This window comes from Momordica charantia (assembly GCF_013281855.1).
Source record: "Momordica charantia cultivar OHB3-1 chromosome 10 unlocalized genomic scaffold, Mcharantia_2.0 BLBB01000010.1, whole genome shotgun sequence".
NCBI classification, from domain to species: Eukaryota; Viridiplantae; Streptophyta; class Magnoliopsida; order Cucurbitales; family Cucurbitaceae; genus Momordica; species Momordica charantia.
Window position 1 is genome coordinate 11,767,950 of NW_028275158.1, and position 11,484 is coordinate 11,779,433.

General features: G+C 29.6%; 1 pseudogene; it reads left to right on the forward strand.

Moving 5' to 3' along the window:
* The first annotated feature begins 907 nt into the window (after positions 1 to 907).
* LOC148208546 (protein FAR1-RELATED SEQUENCE 5-like) lies at positions 908 to 11,163 on the forward strand (annotated as a pseudogene).
* The last annotated feature ends 321 nt before the right edge of the window (positions 11,164 to 11,484 follow it).

The following is an 11,484-nucleotide window of genomic DNA, read 5'->3' on the forward strand; positions in this document are numbered from 1 at the left end:
TTTCTCTCTTCTGAAACACATCTCTTTCACTTTTCCTATCCAAGTTATATAATGATAATTTAAAGGTACACAATCTTGATTTTCTTTTTATATTCCTTATCATTTATGATTTTTTTCTCATATTTAGAAAGAAACAATAGATATATTTTTAGCAGTTTGATACACTGAAAGGTCCATAGCAACAACGTAAGAAACACATCAACAATTTCTAATAATCGAGAATAAAAAATGACTTATTCTTAACAAGTGCGTTAGTTTTTTAGTTCTATTTATTTTTTTATATATTTTTTGTCAATATTTTTAGTATTTGTTTTTTCTCCTCTTAAATATTTTCATTTATCCTTCATTTTTACTTCCCTTAATCACAATATATAACTTTTTTATTTTTTTAATGTTAATCTAAACAATAAATCGAATTTTTGTTTCTTTAGTAAAATCATTAATATGTTATCGTAAAATATTTTGGTGTACATTGATGAGATATGATTTCAATTTTACGTTGAAGAAAGTTCGTAACCTTCTCAAGAGTATTTTGTACATAATTAGCTTTTTGTAATTTTATAACCTTTCTCAAGAGTATTTAGTACATAATTGACTTCTTATATTTTAGGTTGTTATCTTTCTGTTATAGTATTACTATTTCTTATTTTATCTATAATACGTGTAAACTCTTTATTTTTTATTAAATGAAAAGAGTTCATCCTTATTGTTGATGATTACTAAAATTTTAATTCAATTTGGTATTATCGTTGTTGTTGTTATTACTTTTTGTTTTTTTTTATAATAAAATCATTGATCTTTTATTGCATTGAATTTTTCTAATTATGTATTTTATATGCATGAATTCTTAATATAAGCCATGGAGAACATAGAAGATACAAGTTTACATGGGTAACAACTATTTAATAATTCTGAAGTTCATTTGGAAGATAATGTAGAACCTAGTATCAATACTCAACTTGAAGTTGTAGAGCCAGTTGTTGGAATAAAGTTTAGTTTTGTGGAGGATGCATATAAGATTTATGTCAATGATGGAGGAAATGTTGGTTTTAATGAATGGAAACAACATTATAGTAGGAAAAAAATATAAAGAGATTTCAAGGACAATTTTTTGTTGCTCAAAAGAATGGTTTCACCGAGTAGACAAGCGAAGAGAAAGTACTTCATATGCTCCACCAATTTTCAGGACTGGATGTAAAGCGCAAATAACATGTTTGCTTGGAAAAACTATGTCTTTTAATAGAAATCACAATCATGACCTTGTTAGAACACCAATGAAACATATTTTAAAAATCAATAGGAGTATTTCCAATACTCAAGAAGCTCTAGCTTATGATGAAGATAGATCGAGAATTTCAATTAAAGCAACATTGAACTAATGAGTAGGGAAGTTGGTTGTAGAGAACATTTGAGATTCTTGAATAAAGATTATATAAATTATATACATAAAGAGCGAAAAGCAAGAACTGAAAATAGAGAAGTTGGAGCACTATTACAATATTTTCAAAAAAGACAAATGGGGAGTTCTTCCTTCTTTTACGCATTGCAGCTTGATGAAGATGACATGATCACTAATATTTTTTGGACTAATGCACGCTCTATTTGTGATTGTGAGCTTTTTTAAGATGTTATTTGTTTTGACACTACTTATCAAACAAATGAACTTGGATGACAATTTGCACCATTTATTGGGGTGAATCATCATAAACAATTAGTGGTATTTGGTGTAGCTTTACTTTATGAAACTGTAGGATCTTTTATATAGTTGTTTGAAACTTTTCTTGGTACAATGTTTGGAGAGCAACCAAAGACAATTCTTACAAATCAATCTGCAACAATGGCTAAAGCAATATGTGATGTCCTTCCTATCGGATCAGTATGGCAACCCTAGAGGGGAGTAAATAGAGTTTAATTAACAAAATATAAATTTTTTCATAAATGTGCCCAATTTAAACAAAAATAATATACTTTTTGAGATATGCAATTTTAACAAAGTAAGATAAAATAAATTCTAAGGCAAACAAGAGAAATTTAAAGCAAACAATAAAATTCTAAGATTAATTCCAAAAATAAATAAGAGAGAGAGTTAGAGAAATTTGATACCGAGAATTTTTATAGTAGTTCGGCACAACTGTCCTACTCCACCTCCCAAGCACCTCTTGGGTTGTAAATTGAAATTCTGACTCTTTCCACGGTAGGAGTCAAACTGGTACACTGCTCTTCACAAGAGTAAAGACGATCCTCTCCACAGTGAGGATCACACCGTTACAATGAGTTGGAAATTTCTAAACACACTTACAGACTCTCAAATATAGTAAATATTCAAATTTGAGCTCAACAAAAATTCAATCCTCACAACAATAAATTTCTCTCACAAATAAGATGAAAAGAAAAATTGAGAACTTGAAAAGACTAGCAAATGAGAATTTTGAAGTTATGGAGGATTGAGAATAATAGAATTATATATAATTTTGAAGGAGGGTTGAGTTTAAATAGAGGAGATAAAATGGTAAAAAAAATCAAGTTTAATTTTAAACCATTAGATCTTAATTATTGAAAATGAAGGGTGGAGATGATTTTTTTTTAAAAAAATAAGAGTTATATATATATAATAATAATAATAAATAATATATATACATATCGAAACAGTTTTGAAATATATATATATATGAGAAAACGGTAAGAATATTGAAATTCTTTTTTTTAACCATATATATATTAATGATGACATGATGTCAAAAAAAATTTAATTTTTTTCTTCAAAGTTACTGTTGTAACTTTTGAACTTTTTTTTTTACTTTTTCTTTTCTTTTTCAATATATCTATATTTTAAAAAGAAGCTTGCCACTTGTCAGCCTATGAACTGTCCACGTCATCTTCTCTGGTATTTTTCCTTATAATTTGTTTCGATCGTAACTTCTTCGTTTGAGCTCCGATTTAGATGATCTAACAGTCGTTGGAATCGTTGTAACGAGCTCTACGTTGTAACTAAAATTATCAATAAATAAAAATTAAGTTTGTTATCATCAAAACATTAATTAATTAATTAATTAATTAATTAATTAAAATTAATTAATTTGATATTAAGGGCCAAAAAACCAACAATCTCCCCCTTTTTGATCATGACAAACTTCCAAAGAAAAATACATAGACATTTAATAATCATTATAGAAAATCCAAAATATCATACTTAAAAACCATTCAAAGATTAATTTCTCCTCCTCAATTGATACATCCATGGATTAATAAACCAATAAATCATGGAACAATTTTAGAGCAAATTTTTCTTAAACTTCTTCCCTTTTGGAATCATAAAAAAAAAAACTAAAAAAAATTACTAACATAAAAAGCTCCCCTTAAAAACATGAACACAGTTTTACATAAATGCTCCTCCTATCAATATGCATTTAAAAAAATAACAAATACAAAATCAAGATGCATCACAACGAATAATGTCAAGCTCAAGCCTAATTTTGCAAAAACATTCTTCATTTAAAGGCTTGGTAAAAATATCCGCTAATTGATTATTTGAGCTTACAAATTCAAGAGTAATATGACCATTTTGCACATGCTCTCTTATAAAGTGATGTCTAATATCAATATGCTTAGTCCTAGAATGATGTATAGGATTTTTAGTCAAATTTATGACACTTGTATTATCACAAAATATAGGCACATTTTCAAACTTTAATCCAAAATCACAAAGAGTTTGTTTCATCCAAAGAATTTGAGCACAACAACTAGCAACCGCAATATATTCCGCTTCGGTAGTGGATAAATCAACCGAATTTTGCTTTTTACTAAACCAAGAAACTAAGGAACTACCAAGAAATTGGTTAGTCCCACTAGTACTCTTTCGGTCAAGTAAACTACCCACAAAATCCGCATCGGAATATCCTACCAAATTAAATTCAACATTTCTAGGATACCACAAGCCTAAATCAATAGTTCCAAGCAAATATTTAAAAATTCTTGTTACGGCATGCACATGAGATTCTTTAGGACAAGATTGAAATCTAGCACAAACACATACACTAAACATAATATCGGATCTACTAGCGGTTAAATAAAGTAAAGAGCTAATCATACCTCGATAAGTCTTTACATCCACACATTTACCTTTCTCATCCTTGTCAAGCTTAGTGGATGTGCTCATAGGAGTTTGGTAACTTTACCTTCATTGAATTTGAAACTTTTGAGCAAATCCCTTGTGTATTTCTCTTGACTTATGAAGATACCATCCTTGAGTTGTTTGATTTGGAGTCCAAGGAAGAAACTAAGTTCTCCCATCATACTCATTTCAAACTCATTATGCATGCATTTAGAAAATTCTTCACATAGAATGATTAGTAGAACCAAAAATAATATCATCCACATATATTTGCACTAGAAGCATATCATTTTCTTTAGACTTAATAAAAAGAGTAGTATCAATTTTACCCATTTTAAAACCATTCTCAATAAGAACATTACTAAGTCTATACCAAGCTCTTGGAGCTTGTTTTAAATCATAAAGAGCCCTTTTCAACTTAAAAACATGATTTGGAAAATCAAAACTTTCAAATCCCGGAGGTTGTTGCACATAAACTTCTTCCATAATGTAACCATTTAAAAAGGTACTTTTCACATCCATTTGGTACAAAATAAAATTCTTATGAGATGCAAAAGCAAGTAACATTCTAGTGGCTTCTAATCTAGCAACGGGTGCAAAAGTTTCCTCATCTTGAGCTACAAGTCTAGCTTTATTTTTAATGATATTTCCATTCTCATCCATTTTATTTCTAAAGACCCATTTAGTCCCAATTTTAGAAGCATTAGAAGACCTAGGGACTAATTCCCAAATTTTGTTTCTTTCAAATTGATTTAATTCTTCTTGCATAGCTAAAATCCAAAATTTATCACTTTCAGCATCTTTAAAACTTTTTGGTTCAATTTGAGAAACAAAAGCAATGTTATTACACATATTAAGGGAGGAACAAGTTTTCACACCTTGTTCAGGATCACCAAGAATTAATCCTTAGGATGGGATGTAGCATACTTCCACTCCTTAGGCATGGATGAAAAATCATCCCTCTTATTTTCGTTGATGCTCACTTCTTGCTTACTTGAAGCAATCTCTTTGCTTTTGTTACTAACAAGTAAATCTCCAAAATTTCTTTCTAAAGAATCACTACAAAAAGAATCATTAGAAACAACATTGCAAGATTCATCAAATACCACATGCATAGATTCCTCAACTACCAAAGTTCTTTTATTGAAAACTCTATAAGCTTTACTAGTAGAGAAATAACCAAGGAAAATACCAACATCCGTCTTAGAATCAAATTTTCCAAGCTTTTCTTTGTTATTCAAAATAAAGCATTTGCAACAAAAAACTTTGAAGTACCCAATATTTGGAATTTTGTTATGTCAAAGTTCATAATGAGTTTTATCTAAAGAATGTCTAATTAAAACTCTATTTAAAACATAACAAGCGGTATTAACGACCTCCGCCCAAATATAAGAAGGTAAACCATACTCATGTAACATTGACCTAGCAAATTCTTGCAAAGTATGATTTTTTCCTTTCAACCACATTGTTTTGTTGAGGAGTTCTTGGAGCGAAGAAGTTAAGAGAAAATCCATTTTCTTCACAAAAATTTTCAAAAGCATTACTGTCAAATTCTCCTCCATGGTCACTCCTAATTTTAGAAATAAAAAATTCTTTTTCATTTTGAACTCTTTTGGCAAAACTAGAAAAACTTTTCAAAACATCATCTTTACATTTTAGCATCAAAACCCAAGTAAATCTTAAAAAATCATAACTATCACAAACGCATAATAGTTCCCTCCAAAACTAGCAATTCTAAAAGGGCCAAATAAGTCCATGTGTAATAGTTGTAGGGGTCGTGTAGTAGAAATCATATTTTTAGATTTGAAAGAAGACTTAGTTTGCTTACCCATCTGACAAGTATCACAAACTTTATCTTTTTCAAATTTAAACTTGGGAAGACCTCTAACCAAAGAATTCTTGGAAATATTTGAAATTAAGTGCATGGTAGCATGTCCTAGTCTTCTATGCCATAACCAGGAATCATCATGCAAGACCGATAAACATTTATCACTAATAGGACAATCATTCAAATCAATAGTATACACATTTTCATCTCTATTTCCAACAAATAAAACTTTTCTATCACTAGCATTTTCAATGATGCAATTCTTTTTATCAAACACAACTCTAAATCCTTTATCACAAAATTGACTAATACTAAGTAAATCATGCTTTAAACCATCAACCAAAAGTATATCTTCAATCAAAATAGAAGATTCATTACCTATACTACCCTTACCTATTATTTTACCTTTCTTGTTATCATCAAAGGTTACAAAACCTCCATCCTTTTCGGAGAAAGTGACAAACTTGGATTGGTCTCCCGTCATGTGCCTCGAGCAACCACTATCCAAGTACCACTTACTTTTCTTGGAAGCTTTCAAACAAACCTACAAACACAAAAATTTTAATTTGATCATTTGGTACACATACTTGTTTGGGTCCCAGAAGGTTAGGATTAACAAACTTAGGGATCCATTTCATTTTCACATTTTCATTGAAAGCACAAAATTTAGACAAGTAACAAGAATAAGATTTATGTTCATACTTGCCACATGAAAAGTAAACAACATTATGCAATGAATTATCTTTTACAACAAATTTATGCACCCTACTTTTCTTGGAGAAATTCTTTCTTGGAGCATTGTGAAATTTTGCCCTTTGAGATAAATTTCTTCTAGAAGAAGTAGTTTGAGCATATTTTAATTTAAAACACTTAGGTCTTATATGACCTTCAACACCACAATAATGACATATAGGCACAAAGTTAATTTTAGCATGTTTAGATACAACCTTAGGAGCAACAAGCTTAGGTATATTAGGAGATGCTTTAACAAAGATAGTTTTAGAACTTGAGGGAGTAGAACATTCATCAATATAGCCTAAACCTCTTTTATCACCATAAGGTTTACCTACTTCAATTATCTTGTCCAACCTTTAAGCACTTATTGTTAACTTTTTAATAGAATCGTTAGCCTTATCAAGTTCCACTAAAGCATTTGATTCATTTTTCTTAGGTAATTTAATCAAATTCTTTTTCACAACCATCATGCTCAAGAAATCTAATTTTATCAAGTAAGACATTTTTCTCATCACAATCAAGAACATACTTATTACAAGAGAATATTTACAACATCATGCTCATTTTTCTTTAAGCAAGCAATATCATCAAGTAAAGACTTATTTTCACTAGGTAAGACATTGCATTTCTTTTTAAGCATAACATGTTTAGAACCAAGTTTTTCTAAATCATTTTGCATATTCTCAAAAGCTTCAAACAACTCATCATAAGAAAGGGGTCAAGCTTTACCTCGTCATCTTGTTCATCCTCTTTGTCACTATGAGCCATGAAGCAAAAGTTGGCCACTTCCTCATTCTCACTTTCACTTCCACTTTCATCACTATCATCCTAAGTAGCCTTCATTTCTTTCTTCTTGGATTTCTTGGATGATTTAAGAAGAGGACAATCGGTTCTAATATGACTCGGTTTTTTGCATTCATAACAAATTACCTCATCCTTTTTGCTCTTTTCACCCTTTGACTCTTTTTGGTTGGAAAAATGCTTCTTGAATTTTTTCTTCCTCTTGATGAAATTTTTATACTTACGTGACAGATAGTCCACATCATCTTCATCAAGGGCATTCTCACCTTCAGAGTCAACTTCCAAGGTGATGGCCTTTATTGCTATGCTCTTCTCTTTCTTTTTCTTCTCATCCTCCATGTTTTTCTTGATCTTTATCTCATGTGTCATCAACGAACCAATGAGTTCGTCCATGGAGAGAGTCTTGAGATCTTTTGTCTCTTGAATGGCGGTGGCTTTAGGCTCCCATTGTTTAGGCAATGACCATAGAGCTTGTTTACCTTCTCAAGATTTGAATCTTCTTTTCCAAGTCCTTCTAAAGCATTGACAATGTTAGTAAATCTAATAAACATTTAGGAAATAGCTTCATTTTCATCAATTTTAAACATTTCATATTGATGAACTAACATGTCAATCTTTGTTTCTTTTACTTGACTAGTTCCTTCATGAGTAATTTCTAATTTATCCCATATATCCTTAGTGGTTTTATAAATAGACACCGTATTATACTCAACTTCATTCAAAGCACAAAACAAGCAATTAATAGCTTTAGCATTTAAAGAACATGTTTTCTTTTCAATTATAGACCATTCTTCTTTAGGCTTTACAACTCTAACACCATCAACATCTTTTGTTGGAATTTTAAATCCTTCTTCAACAACATCCCACAAATCATAGTCAATAGAAAGCAAGAAAAATTTCATTCTATTTTTCCAATAACTATAATTATTACCATTAAAGAAAGGAGGCTTAGTAATAGATTGACTATAGGTAAAAAGGATGAAAACTAAAGTTGTCATAGCTAAAAAACAATTAAGTTTATCAAAGAAGAGCAACCTTGCTCTGATACAAATTGATGGATCGGTATGGCAACCCTAGAGGAGGGTGAATAAGGTTTAATTAACAAAATATAAACTTTTTAATAAATGAGCCCAATTTAAACAAAAATAATACACTTTTTGAGATATGCAATTTTAACAAAGTAAGATAAAATAAATTCTATGGCAAACAAGAGAAATTTAAAGCAAACAATAAAATTCTAAGATTAATTGCAAAAATAAATAAGAGAGAGGGTTAGAGAAATTTGACACCGAAAATTTTTATAGTGGTTCTGCACAACTGTCCTACTCCACTTCTCAAGCACTTCTTTGGTTGTAAATTGAAATTCTGACTCTTTCCACGGTAGGAGTCAAACCGGTACACTGATCTTCACAAGAGCAAAGACGATCCTCTCCACGGTGAGGATCACACCGTTACAATGAGTTCGAAATTTTTAAACACACTTACAGACTCTCAAATAGAGTAAATATACAAATTTGAGCTCACAAAAACTCAATCATCACAACAATAAAATTCTCTCACAAATAAGATGGAAAGAAAAATTGAGAACTTGGAGAAATTAGCAAATGAGAATTTTGAAGTTATGGAGGATTGAGAATAAGAGAATTATATATAATTTTAAAGGAGGAGTTGAGTTTAAATAGAGGGGAGAAAATGGTAAAAAAAAAGTCAAGTTTAATTTTAAACCATTAAATCTTAATTATTGAAAATGAAGGGTGGAGATGATTTTTAAAAAAAAATTAAGAGTTATATATATATATATATATATATATATATATATATATATATACATATCAAAATAGTTTTAAATTTTATTTATATGTATATATATATATAATAAAATAATATATATATATGTGAGAAAACGGTAAGAATTTTGAAATTCTTTTTTTTAAACCACTGACACATGTCAGCATTTAATATAAAAATAAATTTTAATTTTTTTTTCTTCAAAGTTACCGTTGTAACTTTTGAACTTTTTCTTTTCTTTTTCAATATATATATATATATATATTTTAAAAAGAAGCTTGCCACTTGTCAGCCTACGAACTGTCCACGTCATCTTCTCGGGTATTTTTCCTTCCAATTTGTTTCGATCGTAACTTCTCCATTTGAGCTCCGATTTGGATGATCTAAGAGTCGTTGGAATCGTTGTAACGAGCTCTACATTGTGGATACTTTAAAAAACTAAAATTATTAATAAATAAAAATTAAGTTTGTTATCATCAAAATATTAATTAAGTAATTAATTAAAATTAATTAATTTGAGATTAAGGGCCAAAAAGCCAACATTTCCTAAAGCTCACCATCGACTATGTGTTTGCCATATTTTCCAGAATGCTACTAAGAGTTTGAGTCGTGTATTTCATAAATCAAATCAGTTCGATCATGACTTTAACAATTGTGTATTTGATTATGGAGATGAAGATCATTGGTTGTTAGCATGACCACAAAAGTATAATCTCACATATAATAAATGGTTGAAATATTTGTTTGAGTTGTGAGAAAAGTGGGCAATGGTTTATGGGCGACATACTTTTACGGCTGACATGAAAAGGACACAAGGAAGTGAAAGTATGAATAATGTATTGAAGAAATATTTAAAGTCTAGTCATGACATTTTATGTTTTCTTGAACATTATAAAAGAGTGTTAACAAATTGAAGATATGAGGAATTGATTGCAGATTTCAGGATGAATCAAGCATCACCTATCTTGTTGACAAATGCAGAAATGTTGCAGCATGAGGTAGAAATTTATACGCCAGAGATGTTGATAAAGGAACTACATTAATTATGCATGAGAACTCCTTTATTCAAGGTGAGCTCCTACAATAATAATTAAAAATAACCCCAATAACAATATGATAAACCAATCCCAAGAAAGTTAAACATATTTATGCTTGGAAAGATATGATCAAAGATCAAGAATAAAGGAGAAATTGTTCCTATATTCAAGATTTCGAACTCTCCACAATCTAATTGATCAAACTAGATTGAAACTTCTAAAACATGCATTCTAACACAAGAATACAAAGAAGGCTTAAAGGTTGTGAGAGATTAAACTCAATCTGAAATTACATTCATCAAATGTTGTTTTTCATGGCTAAGTATATATCCTTATTTATATTAATTGAAAAGACACAACCCTTGGCTACCTAGTCCAAATTCAACCTACACCCTTTCACATCCATAAATGAACCTTATTAAATCAAAATACATGAATTTAAATGGTACATAATGCATTAAATATGACAATGAATCTGGATTTTCATATTCATTAAACTTCTTAGATGACAATGTGCCTTATATTGTTGAATGGATGCAACTCTTCACCAAGTGTGAACATAGCTTGGATATTCATATCAGATGTTTAAATTGTTTAAAAAAGAGTATATGGATATTCTTAATTGTAATATCTACAAAATTGGTAAGTTTAATGATACATCAGAGTATAAAGTATCATTTCCTGTAACATCTTTTCATTGGTTGGTTAGATACTATGCTTCAACTCAAACATTCACTTGTAGTTGCATGAAGTTCACTTTCATTGGTATTTTATGCAGTCATGCGCTTAAGGCGCTTGATAAGAAAAATGTGAAAAGAATTCCTACAACATATATGATAAGCGCCAAGGTTGCTCAGGTTTAACAAAGCTAGAGGTCCATTTAGGATCCTTGCTGATAAGATGAAAAATACACCCATATTTTATACATTTATTTTACATTTTATTAATTTATTAATTTATTATGTTTAAATATTTGAATTTAATTATAATTTATCATTTTGTGGCAGATTGAAGATATTCAAGAATATTAATTTAAAAGCGTAATTTTAGAGGATAATGCAGACTTCACTAAATTGGGGAGAGTTCAACGGATAAAATACATACACAGTTATTATGGCTGGACGCTTCAAATTGAGAATTATTGCTATTTATGTTATTTGTAAATAAAGAGATATAATCAAAGC